The sequence below is a fragment of the Schistocerca nitens genome, chromosome 9 (assembly GCF_023898315.1).
Source record: "Schistocerca nitens isolate TAMUIC-IGC-003100 chromosome 9, iqSchNite1.1, whole genome shotgun sequence".
In the NCBI taxonomy this organism is placed as follows: Eukaryota; Metazoa; Arthropoda; class Insecta; order Orthoptera; family Acrididae; genus Schistocerca; species Schistocerca nitens.
The window spans coordinates 52,149,256-52,159,861 of record NC_064622.1 but is presented as its reverse complement, the minus strand read 5'-3'; positions in this window follow the sequence as shown (position 1 = coordinate 52,159,861).

Sequence of the window (10,606 nt, the reverse complement as noted above, 5' to 3'; positions counted from 1 at the left end):
TACGGGTGGTGTCTGTTTTGGTCACGATTTACGTTGTAAGAATAGCCTTGTCGTGTCCATTTATTATTTCTGTCATCGCAGAATTGTGACAGATGTGACCTGTAATTGTTGTGCTCCTGTTTTCGCGTTCGGCGATTGTCAGTGTCAATTTCCAATTCTTGTAACAGTCCCTGAAAAGCTTCAATGTCGTCTTTGCAACGTCCTGCCAAAATAATATGTCGTAAATGTTTAGGTAATTTGATTAAGTAAATGTGGATGAGTTCTGAGGGGCTGTATGGGTTTGACAGGTACTGATTCTTGTGCAACATGTCTTCAAAATATCTCACAATACTGGAAAATTCAGATTGTTCGAAATGTTTCATCATTATGATGCTATGTTTTACTCGGTCTTGTGTAGCTTGAGACCAATATGCTGAGAGGAAGCCATGATAAAATTCTCCTTCACTCTGACAATCGTGAATGACCGATCGCATTCTTACAGCTGGTTCATTCTCTAAGTAGCCACACATAAATTCTAATCTGTGCTGCAATGACCATTTGGGAGGAAAACAATGAGTGAATTGATGAAGCCATGCTCGTGGATGAATGTCATTGCCAGAATTCTTAAATGTCATGAACAGCTTATAGTCAAAACCATCGTGTCGGCGAGTCGCACATCGCTCATTGTTACTTCGTTTCGGCGGTTCCATCTCAAAATTCAATGCGCCTTGCCAATTTCTTTCATAATTTCCGAAGTGTTCTGTCTTATTCTTTTGTGGTTGTTCCGTATTTCTATGTCCCTCTTCCCGTGTTGGAGCGCGAGTGTCCTCTGAAATATGTAATTTTTGTATTACTTGTGCCAACTGATCTTGTACTTCCCGGCTTTCTCTTTTGCATTGCATATTAATTTGATTCTGATTTTGTTTGAATTTCTTAATTTGTTCATACTCTTCTGTGTCAGTGATGGCTGCAGGTCTTGTGTCATTCAGATCATCATCTACCTTTGCAGACAAGTTAGTGAACTGATCCGAAAGTTCGGCTGCTTTCTCTGATAGTGTACCTATTTCCTCAGTGTGTTTTTCTGAACCAAGTTTCAGAGTGTCCATTTGTGTTGAAATCGTATCTACTGTGTTCTTTAAGTTTTCCTGAGTTTTTGCAAGTAGTGTAACCAAATCGGTAGACGCAACTGAGTCAATTTTAGCCCACAAGGTTTCATGATTTTCATGAACAATGGTTTGCAGTTCTTTTATGGCTGCTTCGTGATTCTGTAATGGATTTTCATGCCACGAAAAAATAGGCTGAAAATGCTCACAAATTTGTGTTTTTACGTCATTACAGACTTTTTGACATTTCGATTCAATGTTATGTAACTCAGTAGTTAAATCTTCACGTGTTAGTTCAAGTGTGGTGTCTAACTTTTGAAGACTTTGCTGTGTTTGTCTCTGATTTTGTTCCATTGTGTCTAACTGTTGCTGTGTTTGTCTCTGGTGTTGTTCCATTGTGTCTAACTGTTGCTGTGTTTGTCTCTGGTTTTGTTCCATTGTGTCTAACTTTTGAAGATTTTGTTCCATTGTGTCTAACTTTTGAAGATTTTTGTTCCATTGTGTCAAACTTTTGAAGCTTTTGTCGCATTTGTTGCATTAATTGTAATAACAATGCCCTGGTGTCTGAAACATGTTCCTCAGTGCTATTCGGCAATGCATTTGAACCGGCAATATTCGCATTTTGAAAAGCAGAAAATTTGTCTTGACTTATTTGAGAAAACGGCGAGGACGCAAAACCTGAATCTACAGTATATGCAAGATTGTGTCCTGTCATTTCGGATTCCTGAGGCAAGCTGTTGCCGACCGATCGATCGATAATGCTTCCCTGTTCACTAATTGTTTCACTGCCTACACCATTATTAGCAGCCCGCTCCATTTCCCTTTGTACAGTTACCAAATTACTACTTTGAACACTAGTTAATTCATTACACGGTGGCGCTAACACACTGCTTTCGTCTTCACTGTCATTTCTCAGTTTACTTTGGAGACTAGTATTACGTTTTTCACACGCCATTATTGTCACAATATTTCACAAGACAACACAGAAGAGCACAATTTGAAGAGCAAAATAAGAAAAGACAGTAACATAGCATTGAAAATAATATCTCGTTAATTGCAAGCGCAGCTGCGAAATACTTGGTGCAAATCTACATGCATGCCACAACTGTTTTACTGTACAACAATGTATGACTGCAACTACAAAGCAGATTCACTCTACAATTACGCGCTAGCAATAAAAAAAGCTACACTAATTACACAAACTACAAGAGTATATCAGAAGATTCCAATGAGGTATCCTTGGCTAAGGGTCGACATATGAAACGTCCCCTTTCAACAATTATACATGACTGTGCTGATAAACTGACACACAATATTTTTAGCGCAACGCAATCTGACTTTCAAAATTCTCTACAAAAGAATGGCTCTGACTAACATTAACCTATACGTTTCACAAATCACTTACCTCACAAAAATCTTGGTTACTCGAACTACTGCAATAGAGCGAGCGCCACTACTGCCAGCTAAATAAAAGATTCAAACTACGGAAGGCACTAACTACTGATAGGCATAGTTAGAGAATGAAAGATTTTAATAGAGAAAAAAACAATGTATTTACCTTAATAGTCATCAAAAGTCATAATATATATAGCAGTTCATGACATCCAGTCTTACAAATTTCAAAACTCCGCCGTTTCTCTCCCCACATCCACCACTGCTGGCGGCTCACCTCCAACTGCGCAACGCTACGCGCTGTTGACAGCCAACTGCCGAACGCTACAATGGCGAGTATTCCAACAATGCCAACCAGCCACAGACTGCACACAGCACAGCCAGTGATTTCATACAGAGCGCTACGTGGCGTTACCAATACAAAAACCCAAACAGCCTACTTACAATTCGTTTAAGTAAAGATCGATTCAGGAGGCACTCCTTAGTTAAAAGCGGTGTGCAACCATGGTGTAGTTGGTACAGGGTTGTGTTGCGTACGCATTGTGGATAACATAATTTCTTATTATCTTACTTGGTGCTGGTGGTCTTACCATGTTTCATTACATGTTGTAAATACGAATGTAAAGAGTAAGTTAAGAAATTAATTAAATTGTTTGTAGTTTTCAGATTTTTGAATTCCAGGAAGAAGTTAGTCTCGCTTTACTCGTTACATTGATAAGATGAAAATGGTGGTCCTGATTTCGTTTCCTTAGAAGTACCTTGTAGTTCATGACGAGTGTAGTTTGCTGTAGAAGTGGCTGACATTGCCGTCCATGTCTGGGAATTCCCAACCTCTTAACCGTTTGTCTCTGGTCCCGAACGTGCTTCCTATTCCAGTGAATATTCTGCTAGACAGACTGTATCATATCCATACTGACAGAATATTTCTTTACTTGGGCAAACTTTCAGCTGCCTCTTAGCAATGACACTTTAGAACAATGTCACAGTGGGATGTGAAGTCAATAGAACAAACCAAATCGACGTGAAGACTGTTTTATGCTTATTACGTGGGTACAACAAACTTCATACCTACACTACCGGCCATTAAAATTGCTGCACCACGAAGATGACGTGCTACAGAAACGAAATTTAACCGACAGGAAGAAGATGCTGTGATATGGAAATAATTACCTTTCCAGAGCATTCACACAATGTTGTCACCGGTGGCAACACCTACAACGTACTGACATGAGGAAAGTTTCCAACTGATTACTCTTACACAAACAGCAGACGAACATTTTCTGCATCCAGAAACGTTGTTGTAATGCCTCGTGTAAGGAGGAGAAATGCGTACCGTCACGTTTCCGACTTTGATAAAGGTCGGATTGTATGATATCGCGATTGCGGTTTATCGTATCGCGACAATGCTGCTCGCGTTGGTCGAGATCCAATGACTGTTAGCAGAATATGGAATCGGTGGGTTCAGGAAGTTAATACGGAACGCCGTGCTCGATCCCAACGGCCTCGTATCACTAGCAGTCGAGATGACAGGCATCTTATCCGCATGGCTGTAACGGATCGTGCAGCCACGTCTTGATCCCTGAGTCAATAGATGGGGACGTTTTGCAAGACAACAACCATCTGCACGAACAGTTCGACGACGTTTTTGCAGCATGGACTATCAGCTCGGAGACCATGGCTGCGGTTACCCTTGACGCTGCGTCACAAACAGGAGCGCCTGCGATGCTGTACTCGACGATGAACCTGGGTGCACGAATGGCAAAACGTCATTTTTTCGGATGGTTCCAGGTTCTGTTTACAGCATCATGATGGTCGCATCACATCGTGGTGAACGCATATTGGAAGCGTGTTTTCGTCATCGCCATACTGGCGTATCACCCGGAGTGATGGTATGGGGTGCCCTGGCCAGCACATTCTCTAGATCTCTCACCAATTGACAACATTTGGTCAATGGCGGCCGAGCAACTGGCTCGTCGCAATACGCCAGTCACTACTCTTGATGAACTGTGGTATCGTGTTGAATCTGCATGGGCAGCTGTACCTGTACACCCCGTCCAAGCTCTGTTTGACTCAATGCCCGGGCGTATCAAGGCCGTTATTACGGCCAGAGGTTGTTGTTCTGGGTACTGATTGCTCAGGATCTATGCACGCAAATTGCGTGAAAATGTAATCAACTGTTAGTTCTAGTATAATATATTTGTCCAATGAATACCCGTTTATCATCTGCGTTTCTTCTTGATGTAGCCATTTTAATGGCCAGTAGTGTATATAATACAAGCGCCTTACGGCACGTCGATCTTCCAGCTCAGATGCTCAATAATTGTCAACCTCGTGCGGAGATACAGTAAGGTTGCGAACTGCGAGCGAAGAGGAGTAACGGACACAGGACAGTACCCTGTAGAGTGCGGCATGTGGAGATATGTGTCGGCCGGCAGACGTGCTCGGATTGCTGAAGCTGTTAAGGCGACCGCTCACGTAAAGCACGAAATCCGGGTCCAAATCCTGTAACGGCACAAATTTTCATTTCCCGTCTTAGGTTATTTCAATGCCCCAGTGCAGCAAGAGTCAGAAATTTCTTTCGTCGAGTATATTTATCACATTCGCTGCCATTGCGTTGCGACTGTCTTAATGTCTTGAACCTCCAGTGTAAAGAGATTCTAAATATTTGAGGGACTGCGATTTCTCATAGAAAATGTGAGACTTAACGAATTATAACTTACAATGCGAAGTTTAAAGTAATTCTACATTTTGGTGAACGAACTGTTCGACAAAGAAGTTGTAGAATGAATTCTCCTACTGCAGCGCAATTAATCTACCACGGTGTTCCATACAGAATGTACGAGGGCAGTAGAATAAATAATACAACACACTTTTTTTCTGAAAGTGGGTTCGTTTCATTCAGGATTCCAATACACAATATTATTCCCCACTCTTGGCTACAAAACCCTATTTGTCACCATTATTTAAGTTCAATGCGACGGCCTTACATCGCCTTACTGAAATAGCCTGTATGCCCACATGGTAATACTCCGGGAAGCTCATTCGCGTTTTTGTGGCGACGAACAGACTCAAAGCAAGCTCCAGTGTCGCTCAAGTCATAGTTTCGAAGCACTTGGCTGCAGGCAACAAAACTATAATCATAATTTCAAGCCGGCCGGGTTGGCCGTGCGGTTCTAGGGGCTAAAGTCTAGAGCCGCGGGACCGCTACGGTCGCAGGTTAGAATCCTGCTTCGGGCATGGATGTGTGTGATGTCCCTAGGTTAGTTAGGTTTAAGTAGGTCTACGTTCTAGGGGACTGATGACCTCAGAAGTTGAATCCCATATTGGTCAGAGCCATTTGAACCATAATTGCAAAGTGGTGCAGATTTCCAGCTTACATTTAGTAGTGCCACTGCTGGCAATTTCGTGAATTACCTTAGCCACCATTTGATAGACTAAAGCTACATGTGCCGGCAAGTTTCTTCTGCCATCGAGGAAAACTCCTAAATATCTGTAGATAGTGTGAAAGCCGTCTATGGGAAAACGTCTTTCGTATAGTTGACCTTTACGTGAGATATAAGTCGTTGGAATATGCAAAGACTCCCTGTGCATAAGTTTCGTCTGCTAGGATTGCCACAGTCTTTGGTTGCACAGCAGAAGCATCTATACGCCGTAGTTTTGAGGCGGTATTCGACTGACCTATTCTAAGTAAGCGTGCTCATGTGGACTGGAGGACAAAGCACGCTTGCGTTTCCACCGTCCACTATGTTACTAGCATCGTGCGGAGGCTGGCTGCAGTTTTCATGGTTCTATTGGTTCAAATTCGACGACTTTGTATACTGTTTCCTTTCTATGACCACTTCTATGCTGCAACATGCAACATACAGGAATTCATGGTCAGAGCGTCGCTTGCTAGCGCACCTTGGCGTAAAACCCTGTTCGACGAATTTTCATCTTCACACATGTTCATTCTCTGTGATCACAATTAAATCTATCGTTAAGAGCTAGAGACTTTGTTCCGTGTTCAAGTATCAATAGCGGTATTTAATTAACTCATCTGTGAGTATCGTTCATAGTTCACGTTACTATCCCCTTCTTCAAGTACTACTAATTTCTGTGGTATTGCTATGAGTATTAGAAACTATATGGGGCACCGGTTGTTTTAATTTTTATGGTCCCATGGAGAAAATTTGTAATTTCATTGCTGAGAATCATGTTAACTATAGTTATGACATTTCTCTTTAATTATTTCTCAACCCAGATCCACTTTATGATCAGCGCCCATTTGCTCATGTCTTGTTCGTCTGAAGTCGTAGCTGAAGGAGCACACTTAAACTGAATACTTTCCACCTTCATTGGCATCGTTATCTCGAAAACCTTGAATCGGCAGATAAAAGAGTTATTTTTTGGAATGAATGTTACACTAAGGGTAATGTGGATCTTAGGTGCTGAGAACTGCGAGACAACGTGGTGTCTACATTTCCGTTGCGCGCACCCTCTTCATAAATCTGGGTTCAGCACACTTTCAGGTTGGGTTAATAGGCCTGAGATCTGAGAATATTGGTCATAATAAGTAATTAGTTAAACGTGAACTCAAGATCTCCCATTTTTACCGTTTCCCTGTGACGGTTTTTTCTTTTTCCCTACAGATAAGAAAGAAGTCAGATTATATCAATAACATTGTGGGGCAAAATTTTGTGTCAAAGGACAATATTTTCAAAGCTTTGACATTGAAATAATACCAGTTACGAAATCTGGCTACATTGAAGAAGAAATTATCTTGCTTTGGGCCCAATTTTGATTTAGGTAGAGCTTGATTTTAGCCTGCACAGAAGTAGTGCTTAGTTAAATCACTGTAAACATCAGTTCCGCTCGCTTCATCAGTTCCATTAAACAAGCAGCGCCTTAGTTATGAGGTCACAATATATAGTTCTATTTATCGAGACCTGTGGAAAGCCGTCGGTAAATTTCTTATTAGCTTGTGCTACCCAGCAAACCATTCGACCGCGCGAGTCTTGAAGTAGTCCAAAGAAATAGGGAAAGTCACTTTTAAATCTAGTGGCTTTTTAGGCAATAGAAATTCACGGGCCCACCAGAATAGTTTTACAGAATATGCCAGATGCGGTGGAGTATTTTTCTGGCCTCCTGGCCACTGGAGAAAATAGGCAGGTGTGTAAGCTGACATAGTGGCCAAGGAAGTCGGCATGGCTATCAGACTAGAGCATTGTGTCACTTAATTACAGATTTTAAGCCACTGATGAAAGAGAACGGCATGCAGCAAAGGGAAGCTGAGTGGCTAGTTAATGGGGGAAGGGAGTGTCAGTAGCTGGGGTTCGGAAACAACTATACATAGATACCGTTCCTTCTTCCCGTCACACAGTTACACACAGAGAAGGAAGTCAGACTCACCATGTCCCCGTACACGACGCAGTCCCCCATTTTGCTCTGGAGGAAGGACTTGCCTGTTGGTAGTGCCTGTGGCGTTCACATTTCGTAACACCACATTTTAACGGAATGTACTTTACCCCTCTGTCCAAGCAGACATGAGACGTGTGTTACAATCGTTTCAAAGTTTTGATAATAGTCCGAAGTCAAACCTAAAGAGCAAATGGCTCTTTCATTTTTAATCCAGTGGGCAACCATCCATTGTTCCTACAGTGCTATATTATATCTTTATTCGTGTCTTATTTCTCTTTAACTAGCAGTTCTAGGAATTCAATACGTGGAAGTAACACATCGTCTGAAGTCGCGTTGCTCGCAACGATAGTGTCATACCATTTTCATTGTTCCATTTCCAATCAATACAAAGCCTTAGCAGAAGAAACAACAAACGACAAATATAATCTTTACACACTCTTCCACTTGCCATAACGAGACAGGCTAAATTTAGAAGTCGAATTCAAGAAACAGGAAAACAGGTCTTACGGAAGTGTTGCTGAGCACAGTGCAGTCCAAATCCCTTCCAAATTCCCTTTCACACACCTCCACCACCTCCTCATCTCAGCGCTAACAAATACTACCCACTTCTCTTCCTCTTGTACATCATTATTGGTTTCCTTTCTCTCTTACACTGCCCGCCCTCTTCCGCTTTTCATTTCTTCTTTTCGCCCGTCTAAAAAGCGCGTCCCCACAGAAACGTTACCCACATTACACGCCACATATAAAGGAGTCCACTGTGTTTCCACTTCCGCCGCACAAAGCATCCTGCCTCTCAATTCTCGCGCAGAAAAGTTTTCCAGGTGGGACAACTTCATGTATTCCATAAAAAAATACGTATCTCCGATCCTAGGTAAAATTAAGAATATTCCTCGAATTTCTTTGACACGTCATAAAATGTGAATTTCAGAAATTTTTCGCGACCTATCGGACCTATTTGGGGTAAGACTTCAAACTTCATACCTGATACGTATTAAATATACACAAAATTGCAAGAACAGTGTTTCTAAAAGCCTACGCAATACGGCATGAACATAGGATACGGATTCTGAAAGTGGAACATACTGAAAGTTTACTGAACGTCAAGAGACCATTTCAAATACAATTATTTCTCATCGTTAGCTAAAATAAGAATCAAACATTTCCATACAGTTGTTGCGTGTTATGCCCTTCTTTGCCCAAAATTATGATTTCTCCTTAAAAGTTCATCTTCTTATACACAGTGTAACTATGTTCAAACTGTTACCTTTTCTGTTCATGCTCTACGAATTTGTATGAAAACGTAAACTTTGTAATAACAAAAGTGAATTTTCCCCCTTTGTAATGTATTTTAATGTGTACGATTGAATTTTCATATTATTCTATTATTTGCTTCTTTACCTTAATGATGGGAACTTATCAAGAAATATTGTGCAGTTCTGAATGTTTCACAGGATATCCACCTATATGCTTCTCTGTTTTTTGGCATTACGCATGTGTTATACGACCATTTGTCTCATTATAATATTACTGTTATAATCATTTTAACCGCATATCATCTCATATTCATTTCTGACATGTCCTATATCATCATGTGATACTCTCCATACAATGTATTGTGTACAGGACAAATAAATTACAAATTGCAAATCGAAAAATTAATTCTCGGTAAACTTTCTGCACAAGCAAGTTATCTCTTCAATATTAGGTAAAACAGCACTTACACTATTGGCCATTAAAATTGCTACATCAAGAGGAAATGCAGATGATAAACGGGTATTCATTGGACAAATATATTATACTAGAACTGACATGTGATTACATTTTCATGCAATTTGAGTGCATAGATCCTGAGAAATCAGTACCCAGAACAACCACCTCTGGCCGTAATAACGACCTTGATACACTTGGGCATTGAATCAAACGGAGCTTGGATGGCGCGTACAGGTACAGCTGCCCATGCAGCTTCAACGTGATACCACAGTTCATCAAGAGTAGTAACTGGTGTATTGCGACCAGTCAGTTGCTCGACCGTCATTGGTGAGAATTCTGCAGAATGTGCTGGCCAGGGCAGCAGTCAAACATTTTCTGTATCCAGAAAGGCCCGTACAGGACCTGCAACATGTGGTCGTGCATTGTTCTTCTGAAATGTACGGTTTCGCAGGGATCGAATGAAGGGTAGAGCCACAGGTCGTAACACATCTGAAATGTAACATCCACTGTTCAAAGTGCCGTCAGTGCGAACAAGAGGTGACCGATGGCACGCCATACCATCACGCAGGGTGATACGCCAGTATGGCGATGACGAATACACGCTTCCAATGTGCTTTCACCGCGATGTCGCCAAACACGGATGCTACCATCATGATGCTGTATACAGAATCTGGATTCATCCGAAAAAATTACGTTTTGACATTACTGCACCCAGGTCCGTCGTTGAGTACACCATCGCAGGCGCTCCTTTCTGTGATACAGCGTCAAGGGTAACCGCAGCCATGGTCTCCGAGCCGATAGTCCATGCTGCTCCAAACGTCGTCGAACGTGCAGATGGTTGTTGTCTTGCAAACGTCCCCATCTGTTGACGTGGCTGCACGATTCGTTATAGCCATGCGGATAAGATGCCTGTCATCTCGACTGCTAGTGATACGAGGCCGTTGGGATCGAGCACGGCGTTCCGTATTAACTTCCTGAACCCACCGATTCCATATTCTGCTAACAGTCATTGGATCTCGACCAAC